The sequence below is a fragment of the Doryrhamphus excisus genome, linkage group LG1, assembly GCF_037039965.1.
Source record: "Doryrhamphus excisus strain RoL-2023G ecotype Guam linkage group LG1, RoL_Dexc_Guam_v1.1, whole genome shotgun sequence".
NCBI classification, from domain to species: domain Eukaryota; kingdom Metazoa; phylum Chordata; class Actinopteri; order Syngnathiformes; family Syngnathidae; genus Doryrhamphus; species Doryrhamphus excisus.
This window is the reverse complement of record NC_136357.1, coordinates 12,664,678-12,680,534: the sequence shown is the minus strand read 5'-3', so window position 1 is coordinate 12,680,534 and position 15,857 is coordinate 12,664,678. Positions and strand designations below refer to the sequence as shown.

The 15,857-nt window shown below is 40.4% G+C and overlaps 1 protein-coding gene across 2 annotated transcripts in view; it reads right to left on the bottom strand.

Annotated features, from left to right (window-relative positions):
• The window catches only part of LOC131131266 (genetic suppressor element 1-like), a 66,192-nt gene that overhangs the window by 28,586 nt on the left and 21,749 nt on the right, over positions 1 to 15,857 (bottom strand). Inside the window, exon 1 of one of the 2 annotated variants that reach the window (XM_078790350.1) lies at positions 580 to 689. The exons of the other annotated variant lie outside the window; for it this stretch is intronic. The gene's annotated coding sequence lies outside the window, so the exon portion shown is untranslated. Of the gene's footprint in view, positions 1 to 579; positions 690 to 15,857 lie in introns of those variants that run through there. 2 annotated transcript variants of the gene reach the window in all.

The window sequence follows — 15,857 nt, the reverse complement described above, 5'->3', positions numbered from 1 at the left end:
CAGGAAGGAGAAAAACAAAGCGAAGGCTGCTTTGCAAAACACCTGACCACAAGCTGTGTCAAAACACCGCTATAAACACCGTCAGCAAGGAAGTGGTGGATTCTCTCTTCACAATAAGACCACCTAATATGGCCGTCATTTAGTGGTAAAATCGTCTTGTTGATGTTTAAACACATGCCCAATAAACCAATCTACTTGTCTTCTTTCGATTGTTTTTGTTCCCACCGTAAACTAACGTCACATGGGGCCAACAGAATAAAAAATGAAAGGAACTTCCTGTTCCTGTCCTTACACCATGATTGAATTGATTACATTTTTACTAGCTAGAGTGTCAACTAATGAAATCACATGCACACTTTCAGGAGCCAGAGAAAATAAAATATAAGCAATAGAGAATGGGGAGAGAGTTAGCGTCCAAAACAGTACAAAATATTGATGATAAAGAGAGAAGTAAACCCTTGATAAACTCTAAGTCAAGTCATGCAACCTCAAGGCATCATTAAGAGGAAGAACCCTTGTTTCCCCCTTTCACAAACAATCAGCATTTCTATTAAAAACACATAAAACAAGACAACTCACCGACTTAAAGGGCAAAACAAAAGAAGTCTTCAGCTTTAGCCCATCTTCATGTTCACAGCAGCAGTGACAAAAAGAACACTGCTGCTGTGTGGATGTGGGAAGGACAAGAGAGAGATAGAGCAGCGGGAGGGGGGGGGGGGGGGGTTGGATGGAGCTAGGCTTGGGAGAGGAGGGAGGGGGTACGAGACGGGTGGGTTGGATGGGGCGGCTAGCACCTGCTCCACTGATGCTCCCTTGGGGGGGAACGAGGGATGTGGAGAGGAGGGAAGATGTGACCACCAACCCCCCCACCCCCAACCCGACCTCCCAAACACACACCACATACAAACTGCTCTCACTGCAACCTATAGGACACTGGAGATTCACATGTCATCATGTCAACACATCTGCTCATTTAACTCAACATACACAAGTGCTGCTCACTATAACATGTAGTACACATCATCACCAGTATAGATAGAAGGATTTGTTTGTTAGCTTTAATGCTAATGAGCTGTGTTTGTCCACGCCTATCTCCAAAAAGTGATACTATTCACTTTATCCACTTTTGACATAGAATTATTATAACTATTACAGGAAAAATATATACCATATATCAAATATAACAACGTAACATTAAGGAGTGGGGTGGGAGGACACACACGTTAGCAACACAAACATAGCTATGTGAGGTACAGTGCTAACATTACACAAATTATAACAGCAACATCATGCTAGGTTAGCCTAGCATTGCTGAAGAAAAACAAAATGATCAAATGTACAATTTCCATTTCTGCAGTTAACTCAGGGATCGTTGGTTATGGTTTAATTTATTTTAAACATAAACTGCTATGGCGTGGAGAAGGGGTAGTATTTAATAAGCTTTGCTTCTTCCTGCTCCTTTTCAGACATGTGTAGTAATGAGGTGTTATGTGTGTGCATGTATGCATATGTATGCATGTATGTATGTATGTATGTATATATATATATATATATATATTGTAAGTGTATTGTATTGTACGTGTATATGTGAGAAAGAATAATGTAACATAGTATGCATGTCTGAAATAAATTAAGAAGAAGAAAAAAAAACATAAATACAGTTTACATTGAATTCTTCATGTTACAATTCCCAATTCTATATCAATCAATAAATATAATAATAATAATAATAATAAAACGGCAAATAATAAAAAATTAAGAAACCACATATAGTTGGTGGGTAGACAAATTATTTTTTTCAGATTAAAATTAACAAAGCATTATTAGAGCCCTGTAGACATGACAAAACACGACTATAGTCACATTTATATTCTATTTATTTACAACATATTGCGCAACTGCAGGGTCTTGAGACACATGCTAACTCGCAAACTAGAGAGCTAGCGACCTAAACGGTAGCCTTCAAGTTATTTCCTTTAAACTTAAATAGCCAAAAACTTACCACTTCCACACGGATAGGGAGGATAACTATTAACAGTTATTTAACCTTTAACATGAACATTAATCAAACGTAATAATTTTTTCTGGGTACATGATACCATACAGCATCCATATCAAACTTGCGCGGGCTGCACTAACATTAAACTTTCATATCAAGGCGGGGGCCTCAAACCCGTGTCCTGCGGGCCACATTTGGCCCGCGTGTTTGAGACCCCTGTTGTACATCAATTCTTTAATGCAGCTTAACAAATGGGGTAGACTGTAGACTAAACTTAAAATAAAACAAGCTTCATCAACATGGGGTTAAAAAAAAGCTTGGGGAGGTTAGTAGTGCAACAATGGCCTTCATCCCTCAGGACCTTCATGTAATTGCTCACAATGCTTTTTACCATTGAAAAGTCACCTACAAATAGCATGTTTACTAATGGACATGAAACAAGTACCACTAAGAACAGAAAGCTCCTCTTCCTGGCTCACCAAACCGACTACACATTTGCATCATTTTGTATACCTCAAGTGGAGATTTCTACCTTGTAAAAGCATCAATCAGTCTTGATGTTTTCCCTCAATTAATACACCAAGTAGCATGCACAAGTAGCACACAAACTGGCCCACCTCCAGGCTAAAAAAAAGTGAGGCAGCCCTCATAATCCTGAAATCTGTATGCTCACACCAGAATTGTGTGTGTGTGAATGTGCATATGTGTGTATGCACCTGTACTGAATTTATGTGTGGGCATACGCACTATTAACATACAGGTATATACTATCATTTAACATTTAAAATTATAACAGTCAACTTGCCTTATTTTGGCTGTAAAAGGGTTATGCAAGCTGCTGTGCATGCATGCCCCCTCCCTTTTTTTAAAGTAATTTAAACATTTTGACATACTGCCTGGTTTTCTCCGGGTACTCCGGTTTCCTCCCACATTTCAAAAACATGCTAGGTTAATTGGTGACTCCAAATTGTCCATCGGTATGAATGTGAGTGTGAATGGTTGTTTGTCTATATGTGCCCTGTGATTGGCTGGTGACCAGTCCAGGGTGTACTTGCCCGAAGTCAGCTGGGATAGGCTCCAGCACCCCTGCAACCCTAGTGAGGGTAAGCTGCATAGAAAATGGATGGATGGATATGTATATAGATGGACATACTGCCTGCATGCTAGAGATGACCACTTCAAAACCCGAATTGAATTTGACAGGTTTTTACTGAATAAAACACCCAGAATGTACACCAAAAAATTAATTGAATTACAAGAGTATGTGAACGTCCCTTCTTATTTACTTCCTTCGACCTCCGCCTCATGTTTTGCAATCGACACAACAAAACAGGTACAAAAAAAATTAAGTATGAACAATCACTTTAATGTAGAATTTTGTTGTTTGCTTCTCTGACCTGCTCCATCAAACGGGCCGGAGCTACTCTGTACACAGATCCTATCCACTTGTTTTCTCGGCCTACAGCAGGGGTCTCAAACACGCGGCCCGCGGGCCAAATGTGGCCCGCAGGACACTAGTTTGAGGCCCCCGCCTTGATATGAAAGTTTAATGTTCCCGCGCAAGTTTGATATGGATGCTGTATGGTATCATGTACCCAGAAAAAATTATTACGTTTGATTAATGTTCATGTTAAAGGTTAAATAACTGTTAATAGTTATCCGCCCCTATCCGAAGTGGTAAGTTTTGGGCTTTTTAAGTTTAAAGGAAATAACGGCTACCGTTTAGGTCGCTAGCTCTCTAGTTTGCGAGTTAGCATGTGTCTCAAGACCCTGCAGTTGCGCAATATGTTGTAAATAAAAAGAGAATAAATTGGACTTTAGTCGTGTTTTGTCATGTCTACAGGGCTCTAATAATGCTTTGTTAATTTTTATCTGAAAAAAATAATTTGTCTGTGGTTTCTTAATTTTTAATTATTTGCCGTTTTATTATTATTATATTTATTCATTACTGATTGATTGATTTTCTTTATTCTTGATTTGTTTATTTATTTTTCAGCTTATTTTGTGTAGAAAAATAAAAAGTAAGATATTTGAGAACAGTGGAATGTTTTATCAGAGCTTTTATTGTAGAAAATTGGAACCAAAAAAAGTTTGTATATTTTTCTGTTTTTAATAAATGCATTTTTTTTTTTTAAAACCTGATGCGACCCAGTCTCACCCAGACCCTAGCTCCAGTGGCCCCCAAGTAAATTGAGTTTGAGACCCCTGGCCTACAGTAATGTATAGTCCCCTATGATTACTGTAATGGCCCAGAAATCTCAAGTCTCTTACTTCAGAAACCCTTGGAATAATTTCAGTACTTCAAGACTTATGGTCATTTAAAAATACCATTGCAAATCCAGCAGTTTCAATGTTCTAAAAATCATTTAGAAATGTCCGGCGGGCCAGATTAATAAAGCTTAACGGGCCGTACATGGCCCGCAGGCTGTCGTTTGCTTGGTCTGGTCTATAGGGACAAGTGTAGACTGACATGATTTATGGTGTGGCTGCACACAGGCAGACATTCTCTGAGGTGGGTGGTTGTCTCACCTCCATCCTCCGTGACCTATACAGATAGACTGCTGTGCGTGTGTGCGTGCATGTGTGTTTGTGAGTGGCCAGAATTAGAGTGATAGATTGGAAACGTACACAAGAGCATGCACAAATGGAGGGGGGGGGCACGATACAGTGCACGTTTTTTTTTCTGAGAGTAAGGGCTCAAAGGGTGACTGGAAGATTTCATGCACACACACACACACACACACACACGGACCCACACCCTCCTCCCCATTAGGGTGGCATGTAAAAGAGGCCAAGCACAGAGGCTATTATGAAGTGTGGCAGTAATAGCTGCAGGATTCTTTACTGCCTCTGGAGACCTGGTCATTAGCCTATTCCTCTCTCATAAAGCCCTCTATCCATCACACACGCAAGCATGCACACATTTGTATGCAACAACAAAAAACACCTTAAGCAACACACACACAGAGTTGCATATTACAACCGTAAACCATGATTATTTTAATGTATTCCTCCCCTCCCCAACCAAGGAAAGTGAGACACTCAGGTCAGGTAAGAGACAAACATGGCCGTGTCACATACGGGGGAGGACCTGCATCTTTAAACCCACACAGCTCCCACCTCCCCTCCTTTAAATTTTAATGTGCAGAACCCTGCAATGGAATTTCTAACACAGTTCCGTCCACGGGTTCTAGCTGATGTTTGATTTTTATGTTTGTTTTTTTTGCCATAAGAATTAAAAGATAAATAAATAAATAAATAAATAAATAAATAAATAAATAAATAAATAAATAAATAAATAAATAAATAAATAAATAAATAAATAAATAAATAAATAAAAGCCCAGGGTCAAAGTTTCACCATAATAAAACCTCTATTATCTGAGTTTGAAGTAACAAATTGGTATTTTAGACTCTCATAAGCTATATATTAGGTGTGTAAGAAAATATCGTTTCAGCAATTTATCGCAATTCTTCGTTCCACGAAACTGTATCGATATTAAAAAGTATGATATCGATATTTTTAGGCATTTATCACAGACTGTATATGGTATTTATTCAAGTGCAGACACGGCAATGGTTTATTTCTGATTTTAATTTAAACCTCTGATCATGAGGTGGCAGCACTTACGTAGTCAATTAGGCAAGGAGGCAGAATGCCAGCCCATAACAGCGGCCCCTGCGGTGTACAAAGCTGAAGTGTGTACACATTTTGGATTTCTACACAAAGTAGGGTGTGCAGAAATTGACAAAACCCATGCCGTTTGTAAAATGTGTCGTGCCCGAATAAAGTATTAGGGAAACACGACAAATCTGCGAGTCCACTTAGCGAGACACCATGAGGACCTGCCGCTAGCAAGCAATGCAAAGGTCCTTTTGTATACTACAAAAGTAGTGCTGTGATATTGCAGGTATTTTCAAATTGATATCACTATTTTGTTAAATAATGGTTATTTCAAGCATTCTAAAAGGACTTTTTACTGATGTTAGTTACTTTGTTCCACAAAAATACTGTTCTGATGGCAGATAAGTCAGGGACTGTATACTCTGCATTTTTTCACAGCTAATAGAATGTGAACATTTGAACAGGATCTTGAGACATCATTTAATTTATTTGTTTTTTATGGACTCTGGTTTCCTCCCACATTCCAAAAACATGCTAGGTTCATTGGCGACTCCAAATTGTCCAAAATGTCCACACGCTTTACCCCCCCCCCCCCCCCCCCCGCGACCCTTGTGAGGAAAAAGCGGTAGAAAATGAATGAATGAATGAATGAATGTTTTTTATGGGTTTTTTGTAAATTTAAAGCTGGATTTTAAAGCTTTATTTATCTAAATACTACACTTTAAGTTTTTACAGAGGAAAGTTTGTGATACAGCATAACATACTGTTCTAATCGAATAAAAATATGTTTAGTAAGTGCATATTATAGTATAGTATATATATTCTTGCCAATACACACCCCTAGTATACATACATTCATTAATTAATTTTCTATCTTTTTTTCCACACGAGGGTCGCGGGGGTGCTGGAGCCTATCCCAGCTGTCTTTTGGGCGAGAGGCGGGGTGCACCCTGGACTGGTTGCCAGCCAATCACAGGGCACATATAGACAAACAACCATTCACACTCACATTCATACCTATGGACAATTTGGAGTCGCCAATTAACCTAGCATGTTTTTGGAATGTGGGAGGAAACCGGAGTACCTGGAGAAAACCTACCCATGCACGGGAAGAACATGCAAACTCAACACAGAGATGGCAGAGGGTTGGAATTGAACCCTGGTCTTAGTATACATACAGTAATATAAAATACTTTTCCTTTGGTGATGGGCGAGCACAACTGGAGGGTGGTTACCACGTGTGCTTGGAAGGTGAGTCTTTTCAGATTAGAGAAAACACAGCGAACTTTGCATCACACAATAACTACACACTTGAGTATTTTTTACTTGTCCTGCCATATCGTACTGAACAGCCAGGACACAGCCGTGACCCAGCAAAACTACTGCTAGGGTTGTCATCATAAACCCTTTTTCTAACACACAAAAAATGACAGTTTCCCGTTTAACGTGTTTAATGTGTTGCCATCATTTTGACACACACATCATCACAACATGCATGGGACACACATTTGTATCGCGGCCACCGTACTATAAAGATAAGCACTAATCCTGTTTATTACCTCCCTCCTTCTCTGCACTTTCCTTTTTGCATCTTATCTCCCTCTCTTCCCCCCGCCATGTCTCCTCCTCAAGCCTATTAGATTGTACACACACACATACACACACACACACACAAGCACACAAGCACAAAGGCGCATGCACACGTTGTCAGTTTACTCCTGCGATGTTTGTTGGCCCCAGGCTGAGTTGGGTAGGAAGCAAGAAAAGGGAGGGAGGAAAGGAAGTGTGGATGTGTGTTGCTCTTTTCCCGCCTCAGCTCCCAGCACGTCATGCCGAGAGAATTACCTTCCCTTTGTCTGTGTGAAAAGGCCGCTGCCTTTACCATCTGTGCAGCATGCAGGCATGTGTGTGTGTGCGTGTGCATGTGTGTCTACAGTCTCATGCTTCTAGACATCTCCAATATGCAGGAATTTGGGGAATAAAGATTGGAATTAATTAAAATTTCAGGTCAAAATGCTTGGAGGTGCGGCACGGCGGTCGAGTGGTTAGCGCGCAGACCTCACAGCTAGGAGACCAGGGTTCAATTCCACCCTCGGTCATCTCTGTGTGGAGTTTGCATGTTCTCCCTGTGCATGTGTGGGTTTTCTCCGGGTACTCCGGTTTCCTCCCACATTCCAAAAACATGCTAGGTTAATTGGCGACTCCAAATTGTCCATAGGTATGAATGTGAGTGTGAATGGTTGTTTGTCTATATGTGCCCTGTGATTGGCTGGCAACCAGTCCAGGGTGTACCCCGCCTTTCGCCCGAAGACAGCTGGGGTAGGCTCCAGCAACCCCTGCGACCCTCGTGAGGAAAAGCGGTAGAAAATGAATGAATGCTTGGAGGTCATCTATACAGTTAGATTTGTAATTTGTGTACTGTGTTATGTCAAAATCACATTATATGAATATCAATATTTGATGTACTATATCTCGGTTTGGAGAAAAGTCAAATCCAAATATTCCTTAAAAGTTTTTTTGAAATACAAACAATCTTACAGAACAATAGCCGCTGAAATAAAATAGTATGTTATCTTTAAATAAATATACAAAAAGTTCAATAAAATGGTCAATCTTCAGTGCCGCACTCATGGTAGTTTCTCTGTAGTCGGCCGGGTTAGCGCCGTTAGCTCTTCTATCTCGCGTTCCCCATGACGACAGACGGTAAACATGGTTGATACCGTCTTTATACAGCAACCTTTATACAGTTTTCTTTGCTGCTCACTCCCGCGCTTTGCAGCCTCTCCTTCTCAGAATCTCCACGGGGATCTTGGCGTAGCGAAGGGATGCTCAAAGCTAACAGCTGCTCCCGAGTGTAAACAATGGAGCAAGAGGCAAGCTACAAACGTAACAAGATGAACATCCATAGCTACACACTTGCTTAAGAGGGGTAGTATGGCAACAGAAACAATAAAGTATTAAAATAAAGCACTATTAAACACTAAAATCGGCACAAAATATAAAAATAAAATATAAAATATGGAGATGCCTTAACTAGCTTCCACTCGGGTGGCACCATCTTGAAACATGAGACCTCAGCATCAAATCCAGTCTAAATCGATATGAACGATATGCTTGTTTTTGATATGGTGCTTAAAAGAAACATTGATATTTTAAAAATATCGATATATCGTCCAGCCCGACTTTGCATACACGCTGAATACTTCCTAGTGCAGTAACGCTTTTGTTAAGTTGTGAAATATTATATTAATAAGACAATAACTATCCATTGACACTATCCTTGCTGCAAATGGGGTTGAATTTTTGTGGGTTTGTTTTTACATTCATTCATTCATTCATTTTCTACCGCTTTTTCCTCACAAGGGTCGCGGAGGTGCTGGAGCCTATCCCAGCTGTCTTTGGGTGAGAGGCGGGGTACACCCTGGACTGGTCACCAGCCAATCACAGGGCACATATAGACAAACAACCATTCACACTCACATTCATACCTATGGACAATTTGGAGTCGCCAATTAACCTAGCATGTTTTTGGAATGTGGGAGGAAACCGGAGTACCCGGAGAAAACCCACGCATGCACGGGGAGAACATGCAAACTCCACACAGAGATGGCCGAGGGTGGAATTGAGGGTGGAATTGAACTATGGTCTCCTAGCTGTGCGCTAACCACTGGACCGCCGTGCCGCCCTTTGTTTTTACAATAAATCAAAATCATTCACATGACTTTTATTGCTTACTGTTGCTTTAATTTTTATATTAGGAATCTTTATGGGGACATTTTTATACATATATAAGATACTCACCAGTGGAATTGTGATATGCTTATGAAATGTGGTATTATTAAAGCCACAATGTATAAAATTTTATGTACTTGTACGAGTGTGTTGTTTTTTGGGGGAGTAAAATTGGCATGAAGACGACGTCAAGCGTGACATTTTAGCGTAACTGCATGTGGATTTTCCCAAAATTCTTTCTTACTTCTTAAATTTTTCAGAATGTTTCTACTAGGATGTAATATTGTTGTTTAGTACACACTCCTGCAGTGTTAGCAATATTAGCATCGCAAATAATGTGACACTGATGTTGGGGGTTTTTTGCAAATCTTTTACAAACTTTGTTGCACATGTCAATACTTAGGTTCGCTACTAAGCTAATTATTAATGAATGAAACATTAAATTAATACAAAACTAAATTATGTTTTGCTGTGGCTGTCATGATAATTGATTTAATTTCCCTTGCTATGATAATATATGTGGACAAAAAAATCTATATTTTATCGTGCCCCTGCTTTGAATTGATACGCTAGTGTTTGTTGTACATAGATAGATAAAAGAATGTTAAACAACACTTATAGATAAGCAAGAACTCCCCAACAGATGAGGCTTACTTTCCTCCATTTTTCTTTTGGGTTTTCCTCGTTCTCCTCTGCATTGAGCGCTTCTCTACCTGCCCTCTTCTATCTGTTATCTAGACCTCCTTATATCTCTCTCTCTGTTTCCAGATGGGTGGCAGAGAGGAGCAGCTTGCTGTGGTCAGGCCAATTATTTACATAATTATGATCTCCCACTTAACCACATGATCCCTTACCTGGGCGGAGGCAATTAAAGCTCAGCATCATTATGCAGATTATGCAAATGCAGGCAGAAGCGGAACGAAGCAGCGCTGACACACATACACACACACACACAAGCAAACACGTGCCCTGTAGCATGTAAATGTGGCCCCCTCGGCACATCATCGTGCGTATGCAACAGAAGGTGGTGACGTTTTCCGTATTATAGTTATGTTTATGTTCTGTAAATGTAGCCTGGGTATAATATCAACTACTGTATGATACAAGAGTGACAGATGGGATAGGCTCCAGCATACCCATGACCCTAATGAGGATAAGTGGCATAGAAAATGGATGGATGGAGAGTTGTATAAAATGCGTCACATTTTGTAGCTCCAGATGAAAGGTTGCCAACCCCTGTTTAAATCTTTCGGCTTTCATTGCACTGATGGTGCACAATCAGATATGGTGAACCTGCACGGTGGATACTTCAGCTTTGTTGACCGCTTGTAGAGTGAAGCATGATGCAAGAAACACTTCCTGTCTTTAACTTTTCATAACCCTGCCGCTAAATTGTTAATACATACATATCTCCTCTATATATGAAAAGTGTTATGAAGCGGAGTTATGGTTTGCCCTCAAGTCAGACACATACTCCAAGCAGCCCTGGAGGTAAGAAGAACCAGCGTATATAGCAGCTGGACGGTGCACTGCAGTCGAACACCTCGTCCGAGGAGACCCAGAGCTGCCATTTTTAATGTTGATAGTGATAAATGGTAATGCTGATTAAAGGTGCAGACAAGTCTTAACGTGCATGTGTTTTGATCTGATAAATCTTAAGTCATTTTGATCAAATGTAGAAGACGCCGCATCAGTTCAACTCTGAAACTCAAGAAACATCCACACGTCACTCAATAATGCTGGGAAGACCAAGGTAGGTTGGATTGCAAGGTTTAAACTGTGCAAAAAAAGCACTTAATATGCGCTTCCATTAATGCCTTGCACACTGACACGTCCATTCATAGCAGCAATGCCATAGTTGCTCTATTCTCGCGAGACAAACAAGAAATCTCGTCACATTTTAATCTTGTGAGATCTTGTGACACCCCAATTGAACACCCATTCAAGGAACTAAATATAGTTCCTTGACCTATGAGGAGCACTTACTCGTAAATAGTACTACTACTGATCCTAATCTGTTCTTCTATATCAGGGGTCTCAAACTCAATTTACTTGGGGGCCACTGGAGCTCGGGTCTGGATGAGACTGGGCCGCATCAGGTTTTCCACAATAATAAAACGTCAAATAATAAAAACTTAAGAAACCACATATAGTTGTTGGGTAGACAAATTATTTTTTTTCAGATTAAAATTAACAAAGCATTATTAGAGCCATGTAGACATGACAAAACACGACTATAGTCACATTTATACTCTTTTTATTTACAACATATTGCTCAACTGCAGGGTCTTGAGACACATGCTAACTCGCAACCTAGAGAGCTAGCAACCTAAGCGGTAGCCTTCAAGTTATATCCTTTAAACTTAAATAGCCAAAAACTTACCACTTCCACACGGATAGGGAGGATAACTATTACCAGTTATTTAACCTTTAACATGAACATTAATCAAACGTAATGATTTTTTCTGGGTACATTATACCATACAGCATCCATATCAAACTTGCGTGGGCTGCACTAACATTAAACTTTCATATCAAGGCGGGGGCCTCAAACTAGTGTCCTGCGGGCCACATTTGGCCCACGGGCCGCGTGTTTGAGACCCCTGTCCGATATAGTAAAATCACGGAAGACTCCAAAATTTGAACATATTGGGCACTACAAATGGTGATTTAATCTAATTTATGAATAAGTTAAGCACTAACCAATATGTTATAATATGCACAGATAAGAGGAGGAGGGTTTCAGGGTGTGTGCTAGCTAACATGGTGTGAGTCCAGGTGACAAACTGTGTAATGTGAGTAATCAACAAGTACCTCAGCGTAGTGATGTCACTGGCTCTCTCTGTGTGTACAGTTGAAGACATCCAAGAAAAGTGTTGTTTTGCTGTTAATGTGCACAGACACATAGTGACACATCCAATCAATTAGATTTGGACATGCTTCCTGAACATGCAGATGGTGCAGCAGCACGAGGGCTAGACCACTTCAGTTTCTCACTCCTCTGTTTAACTCATTTCAGCGTGTGTGTGTGCATGTTGAGTCAATCTTCCTGAAGCAAATATATGCAATTTTCACTGTTTTTATACTACCCTATGCGTGTAGGTCAGTGGTGACAAAAGTCGGACCTGGGGGACATTTGTGGCCTGTTTTTTTTTTTTAATAACATAAAACATGGCTGCATCGTGACATTACAAAGGATGCTTAGGGCAACACTGGAAAAAAAAACAATTTAAAAAAAGCAAAAGAAAAAACCTGCTTGCTATATAAAAAGAAAAGTAATGGCCTCAATTTGAACATTCAATAATCATTGAAATAACTGCAAAATAAACATAAAAAGTAGAATTACCTTTAATTGCCTTTAACTGACAATAAAATATTCAACTAGGATTACTAGCATTAGCCACTATATTATATATTTTTACTGTATATATACACAATTATAAAATCAGTAAATATAATTAATGACAATTTTAGACCAATTTTTAGAATAAAATAAAATGAACATTTTTAGAGAAGAATATGCTTCCCTACGGAGACTGCTGCCCCCACGACCCGGACCTGAATAAGCGGAGGAAAATGGATGGATGGATGGATGCATGAGAAAAATATAGTGTATATATATACATATATATATATATATATATACGTATATACAGTGAAGAAAATAAGTATTTGAACACCCTGCTATTTTGCTATTTCTCCCACTTAGAAATCATGGAGGGGTCTGAAATTTTCATCGTAGGTGCATGTCCACTGTGAGAGAGATAAACTAAAAAGAAAAATCCAGAAATCACAATGCATGATTTTTTAACAATTTATTTGTGTGATACAGCTGCTAATAAGTATTTGAACACCTGAGAAAATGAATGTTAATATTTGGTACAGTAGCCTTTGTTTGCTATTACAGAGGTCAAACGTTTCCTGTAGTTTTTCACCAGGTTTGCACACACTGCAGGAGGGATCTTGGCCCACTCCTCCACACAGATCTTCTCTAGATCAGTCAGGTTTCTGGGCTGTCGCTGAGAAACACGGAGTTTGAGCTCCCTCCAAAGATTTTCGATTGGGTTCAGGTCTGGAGACTGGCTGGGCCATGCTAGAACCTTGATATGCTTCTTACGGAGCCACTCCTTGGTTTTCCTGGCTGTGTGCTTCGGGTCGTTGTCGTGTTGGAAGACCCAGCCACGACCCATCTTCAATGCTCTGACAGAGGGAAGGAGGTTGTTCCCCAAAATCTCACAATACACGGCCCCAGTCATCCTCTCTTTAATGCAGTGCACTCGTCCTGTCCCATGTGCAGAAAAACACCCCCAAAGCATGATGCTACCACCCCCATGCTTCACAGTAGGGATGGTGTTCTTCGGATTGTACTCTTCATTCTTCTTCCTCCAAACACGCTTATTGGAATTATGACCAAAAAGTTCTATTTTGGTCTCATCTGACCATAAAACTTTCTCCCATGACTCCTCTGTATCATCCAAATGGTCATATGCAAACTTAAGACGGGCCTTGACATGTGCTGGTTTAAGCAGGGGAACCTTTCGTGCCATGCATGATTTCACATCATGACGTCTTAGTGTATTACCTACAGTAACCTTGGAAACGGTGGTCCCAGCTCTTTTCAGGTCATTGACCAAGTCCTGTCGTGTAGTTCTGGGCTGATTCCTCACCTTTCTTAGAATCATTGAGACCCCACGAGGTGATATCTTGCATGGGGCTCCACTCCGATTGAGATTGACCGTCATGTTTAGCTTCTTCCATTTTCTAATGATAGCTCCAACAGTGGACCTTTTTTCACCAAGCTGCTTGGTAATTGCTCCGTAGCCCTTTCCAGCCTTGTGGAGGTGTACAATTTTGTCTCTGGTGTCTTTGGACAGCTCTTTGGTCTTCGCCATGTTACAAGTTAAAGTCTTACTGATTGTATGGGGTGGACAGGTGTCTTTATGCAGCTAACGACCTCAAACAGGTGCATCTGATTCAGGATGATACATGGAGTGCAGGTGGACTTCTAATGGGCAGACTAACAGGTCTTTCAGGGTCAGAATTCTAGATGATACACATGTGTTCAAATACTTATTTGCAGCTGTATCACACAAATAAATTGTTAAAAAATCATGCATTGTGATTTCTGGATTTTTCTTTTTAGTTTATCTCTCTCACAGTGGACATGCACCTACGATGAAAATTTCAGACCCCTCCATGATTTCTAAGTGGGAGAAATAGCAAAATAGCAGGGTGTTCAAATACTTATTTTCTTCACTGTAAATTATCCAGTTTGCATGTTCTCCCTGTGCATGTGTGGGTTTTCTCCGGGTACTCCGGTTTCCTCCCACATTCCAAAAACATGCTAGGTTAATTGGCGACTCCAAATTGTCCATAGGTATGAATGTGAGTGTGAATGGTTGTTTGTCTATATGTGCCCTGTGATTGGCTGGCGACCAGTCCAGGGTGTACCCCGCCTCTCACCCGAACACAGCTGGGATAGGCTCCAGCATGACTGCGACTCTCGTGAGGATAAGCGGTACAGAAAATGGATGGATGGACTACATTTTGCTTTAGTCACGCTATTTGCTGCACAAAGAAGATCAAAGTAAAACCTGCAAACTTTCATTTTGTTTTATGCGACCCTTAGTGGAAAAAGTTTGGGCACCCATACGGTACGGAAGTCTTGCCACCCCGGCAAACATATTATGCACGTGTGTCTGCGTGTGTGATCTACTCGGAATTGTCGTTATCGCCTCAGGTCAAAATCTGCTGGCATTTATCCTAATCTCCACAGCTCACTGAACATGCGTGTGTGTGTGTGTGTGTGTGTGAGTGTGTCGTGTGTGCTGTGAGATCTTGCATCTAAGCCACTGTGTGTTCTTAATGGATGTAAACAATGCAGCAGGAGTTAGTAAGTGAATGCTGTTAATGAAGAGCTCATTAGTGACACCAGCTCTTTGACCAATTAGAGAAGCTTGCTCTTTTTTTTGCAAAAATGTTCCCTTCATTTTGCATCTCAAGAGGATAAAAACAATAAGAAAATCATTTTTTTTCTCTATGAGTCTTGGCAAGCTTTATCTTTTTGACAAGCTGTTGTCATGGAGTTTTATTTATCTCATTAATAACAGTGCCCTCGAGGTGGAGTACCCTGTGACCCTGTTTTCATCAGCACAAACACAAACACACACACACACACACACACACAAAAGTGCAGACGCAAACACACAATTAACACCACCAGAGAGCCCGACAGCAGCATCCTTTGAGGCATCTCAGCCACCCACCCTCAGCATGAATACACAAAGGCTCCCAGCATACACGTACACAAACACTAAAAATAGGCCAACACTTAAAAACACTTGTTTAAATTGATAAATTAAAGCAACAATAAAGGATATCTGGGAGTTCATCCACTACTAAAATGAAACTTAAAAAACATGCAGCACTGAATGCATCAATTGAAACAAGACACGCTAACAAAACGACAACAATGAAGGTGAATGAGGGTCTTGTGCTTACT